Here is a 5,362-nt window from a genome sequence, read left to right on the forward strand (position 1 = left end):
AAGATAATGTATGGCATGCTATCTTTGGAATATAGCTTAACATATCTTAAAATTGTGGCCTATTTAAATTTAGTGATATTTTTAAGAAGGCATATCTTTAACGTCTCATTTTAGATGAAATTGGGGCCCAAAAATGTTAAAATAGTTGTGCAATGTGACACAGCCAACAAAGAATGCTTATTTACTTTCTTTTGACTGCCGTCATAAAGTAGGTATTAACTGACCCCAGAACTCATGATTCCTTGTAATGCAGCACATTGCGTTGCAATCAGTTAAATAGATAATAATGGTTTGAACAAGTTCCACTGTGAGAGACAAGTGTATTGATTTTAAAAAGTCAGATTAATCATAATTTTGAAATTTTGGGGCTGGAAAATGATGACACTGTTATGATTTCTGATATAGTTCATCTCAGACTTGTATTGATGTATAACTGACAAGTACAAAATTTCATTGTTTGGTATACGTCCTCCAGTTATTTCCACATATTGTCTTAGTCTCTGCCAGTATATCTAACTAGCTACTCATGCAGTGCCTCACCCTAGCATAAAAATATCTCATTTAAGGTATGTAATTTTCCACTGTTTTATTTCTAATTCAGACTATAGTGCTATCTCTCAAATTTGTAACAAAATAAAATAGTTTATTTTTCCTATATTATAAGATCTCCATTGATGAATATACTTTTGTTTGTATCTATCACTTAAAACAAAGTTAAAATTATCTGTCACATAGCTGTTGGACAAAACAGTTTCCTTTTCTGCTATAATTTATATTGAAATTGTGCTCAGATTGAAAAAAATATTTTTACTTCTAACACTGTTTGACTAGTATCCTGTTTTTCATAGATGTCATTTTGAAAAATAGAAAATTTGTTTAATATACAATCGATCCCTGGTACCGATAAAAAGGAAAAAGACATAAAAAAAGAAAGAAAGAAAGAAAGAAAGAAAGAAAGAAAGAAAGAAAGAAAGAAAGAAAGAAATCACCAATTAATAGATTACACATTATCATCTTAGAGGTAGTTGCTCAAGTCACAGTATCAAAGCATACAAAGTGGACATTCAAACAGTGAGACTGCAAACAGTTGTGTTCAATAATCCAACCAAAAGCATTAATATGGTCAGCTATTTAACACCCCTAAACACACTTGCTGATGTATCCTTTTGAGTACTTTTTTCCCTCTCTTTTTTACAACAAAATTTACACATTTTGGGTTTTATTACTCCCTAGTTCTTATTACTTTATTTTTTTGGAAGAGAATAAAGTCAAACATGGCAAAACAAAGCTATCAGTCAAAACCAAGGATAGACATAGCAACATGATGTAAAAACAGAGTACAAGGTTATCAACAATGGTTAACATAATGCCTCTTGCTTCCTTAAAAAGAATTGTCTATCTCATTAGTTATTATAAGGTTGAACAAAACAATAAGAGAACAAGACCAATAAAATCTAAACATTGTAAACATTACAGGACTTCCAAAGGAGATAATAGTGTCACACTTTTTAAAAAGTATTCTTTACTCTAAAAATGAGATATAAAAGAAAAAATTCTGTTCTAATGAGTGCTCCACATTGTGTATCCTCCAAATAATCTCTCTTGTTCTTGGCTTTGTTTTTTGTTTTGTTTTGTTTTTTTTTTCAAATATTTGCCATTTCTGTTTTAGACTGTTTTCTGCCATTTCTTTAACCATATTAAGCATCCCTGTCCACTATCTCTTTAACATGGAACCTCTTCTTTGGGTTTTGTTTCTCTATCATATCAATATCTATATAATAGCCAGAGTGTTTTAGTGAAATGGTTGCTGTAATCACTATCACTTCTCTAGTGATCAAATGATTAAAAAAAAATTTACCATGAAATATTTACAGACAATAAAAGATCAAATTCTTTGAAAATGCAACCATTTTAATGTTGTATTAAAGATATAAAAGTATTGAAGAAAGTGTAGGTTTACGTAACTTTAAGATTATAAAGTTTCCTTGCTTCTAATATCCAGGAATGCTGACTATATTGTCTTTATATTCAGTAGTTTTTTCCAGTTTATTATTGTTTCCTAAACTATTGAAGTCATGGTTTCTTTGTGCTTATGGATATTGATTCTGTAATTCAAACAGATATGAAGTTTAAGGAGATTATATCTGTAAATATATGTGGATGAGTGTGTTTTTATGTATGCTTTGGGTGAAGTATAGCTTTTGTTTTTTTACTGAAACTTTTCCTGGCATTCACTCTTTTGTGATGTACTTTCTCCTTGCTTTGTAAACATATGTACTTCACCCATTAGATGACACTTTAAACTGTTTCATGCCCATTTTTTTTCAAATATATTAAAAATGTTTCCTGCTGTAGGTGTTTATAGAGATTACTTATGATATGGCACAATTTCTGTCACTGATTTTAAATAGTATGAGGTATATCAGTAAATGCTAGTTTATTATTTTATAATAAATTAGTATTAATGAATTGATTAATTTTCATCATTTAGGTAATGTTAAATGTTTTCAATTAAAAATTCAAAATACTGATCATTAATAATTTAATACCTTTCTTTTATATCCCATTTGTGTTACTATCTAGCAAAGTAGAATGAATAGAAATGATTCCCTGGGTGTACTGGTGAATCCCAGTGGCTAAGTGAGAGTAAACTGTTATAGGTGATGATCAGTGAATATCACCAATGGAGTAGATATTGAGGCAACATATGTATAATTTCAACTATAAAATTATTACAAATTAAAGAAAAATGACATAACGAAGATGAGTACATTATGTACAAGTTTGTGTGTGTGTGTGTGCATGTGTGTGTGTGTGTGTGTGTGTGTGTGTGTGTGTGTGTGTGTGTGTGTGGTGCTCTAGAGACATGGTCTCATACTTATCTACTTCTGCAGCCATATCATTCACTCATTATATTGTGTGTGAGTGTGTGTGTGTGTGTGTGTGTGTGTGTGTGTGTGTACATATGCTTTGGTTAAAGACAGGTTCTTGCTGAATTGCTAAATTGTCCATGTTAGGGTCTATCTAACTTGCACTTTGTCTTCCTTTCCCAGAGAGCAGGACCTTGCCATTCACAATGTGATTTTTCATAGTGTTCTTTGTATGTATTTCTAGAATAACAGTCTTCTTTTTCTTTTAGATTTCAACTCTACTTACTCTTTTACCTGAGGGCCTACAGATAGATGAATATACGAGAGTAAGAACACCGTTTTATGTGTTATCAAGCAGGATGCTCTTTCCCAATGACACCCAATTTCACCCCTCCTCATTCTTACTGCTAGGGATTCCAGAACTTGAAACTCTTCACCTCTGGATTGGCTTTCCCTTTGCGCCGTGTACTTCATTGCACTCATAGGGAACTTCACAATCCTGCCAGTGATCAAGCTGAGAGCAGCTTACATCAGCCCATGTTCTACTTTCTGGCCATGTTCTACAATAAACTTGAGCCTCTCAAAAGCTACCATCCCAAAGATGCTTGGAATCTTCTGCTTTAACTTCACAGAGATACTTTTTGATGTCATTCTTGCCCAGATGTTTTTCATCCACAACTTCACTGTTATGGAGTCAGCAGTCCTTCTGGTGATGGATTAAGATCGATATGTGGCCATATGCAATCCACTCCGATATAACACCATTCTCACCAACAGAATTGTTTCTGTGATTGGTTTTGGTGTGCTAGCGAGGTCATTTCTTTCTGTAATCCCATTTGTTTTTCTCATACTACAGCTGCCCTTCTGTGGGAATTATGTCATTCCCCACACTTACTGTGAGCACATGGGTGTTGCTCGCCTGTCTTGTGCCAGTATCAAGATTAATATCATTTATGGCTTATGTGCATTTTCAACCTTGCTTTTTGACATTATAGCAATCGGCATGTCTTATGTTCAGATACTCTGTGCTGTTTTCCGTCTCCCATCTCAGGAAGCCCAATTCAAATCCCTCAGCATGTGTGGGTCTCATGTGTCTGTCATCCTTGCCTTCTATACACCTGCCCTCTCTTCCTTCATGACCCATCGCTTTGGCAGGAATGTTCCTCGTTATATCCATATACTCCTGGCCAATCTCTATGTAGTAGTCCCTCCAGTGCTTAATCCTATCATCTGTGGTATTAGAACCAAACAGATCTATGATTGTGTGAAGAGAATTTTGTTCATAAGTAATCAAAAGCAATAGCATCTAATGCATACTAAATTGACCTTTTCAGCAGAGAAATGCCTTATAACATTATAAATGTTAAAAATGCTTGGCTGAAGTGTTTATTTACTTTGGTTTCCTCTTAGGTATGCTTTTTGTACAGAAAGTGATAGCCTACATTTTGGTATGGCAAATAATAGCCTGTCAGGAACCTTCTATGTTATTTTTAAAATTTTTTATATTTTTTTAATTTTTTTATCAGTACCAGGGATCGAACTCACCACTGCCTGCTTGCAAGGCAGGTGCTCATGCAACTGAACTAAATCCCCAGCCCCTATTCTGTGTTATTTTTGATGACTGATTGCACTTTTAAAATAGGTCTTAGAATATCAGCCATAGTTTGTACACAGTCCAACCAAATGTCATTCTAATGGTGGTTTCTATATTTCTGCTTTGATCAACAATCCTGCCAATTTCAATACCGTTTAACTTTCCATTTTTATCTCTATTTTTTTCATTTCTAGTAATTTCTGTTATTTTCACTCTTCCACAGAGAATACATAATGATATTTTGTGATTTAATCAAAGAGTCAATATGGTAACTACTTTTGGGTCGGAATTATCTGGTGGTGAAACACTATTCTGCTTAAATGGTTATGTTTTGATCTGCGCTGTTTCGCTGTTATGCCCTCTTTTATCTCAATCTCCACTCCATTATTTACTTTTTTTATTTTTATCTGTTTAAAGGGAAAACATAGCAGGATATATTATAGTAACCCACTTTGACTTTCTATTATCTCGATTTGAAGCCCTGTATTTACTCTCACCATCTTGTTTTTGACTGATATTCCCCTATTCTGTTTTGCTGGATAGTATCAGGTTCGAAAGTTTAGGCATCAGCTGTGAAGATAATGAGATTCATTATAACGCCCATTCTCGTTGACTTTTATCGACTTTTGAAGACCTACAATATCTCCAATGGTTTGGTTTTGTCGGTTTTGTTCTTTACTGTTTTGTTCAATTGTATTATAACTAAATATATAGGCAATTCTATTAGAGATAGCGGGAGGCATTATGGTAACCATTGTTGATCACCTTGTATTATGTTTTTACATTATCTATTATGTCCACCCTTTTGACATGACCGATTCTGTTCTGTTATGTCACATTTGGCTTTACTCTCTTCCAAAAAAGCAATAAGAACCATGGGAGCAATGAAACCCAAAAT

The 5,362-nt window shown here is 33.6% G+C and overlaps 1 pseudogene; it reads left to right on the forward strand.

Moving 5' to 3' along the window:
• Nucleotides 1–3,229: 3,229 nt before the first annotated feature.
• On the forward strand, nt 3,230–4,173 carry LOC134477575 (olfactory receptor 52E2-like; annotated as a pseudogene).
• Nucleotides 4,174–5,362: the final 1,189 nt, after the last annotated feature.

Source organism: Cavia porcellus, unplaced genomic scaffold, assembly GCF_034190915.1.
Source record: "Cavia porcellus strain 051 isolate PalLab524CR breed Dunkin Hartley unplaced genomic scaffold, mCavPor4.1 scaffold_9, whole genome shotgun sequence".
In the NCBI taxonomy this organism is placed as follows: Eukaryota; Metazoa; Chordata; class Mammalia; order Rodentia; family Caviidae; genus Cavia; species Cavia porcellus.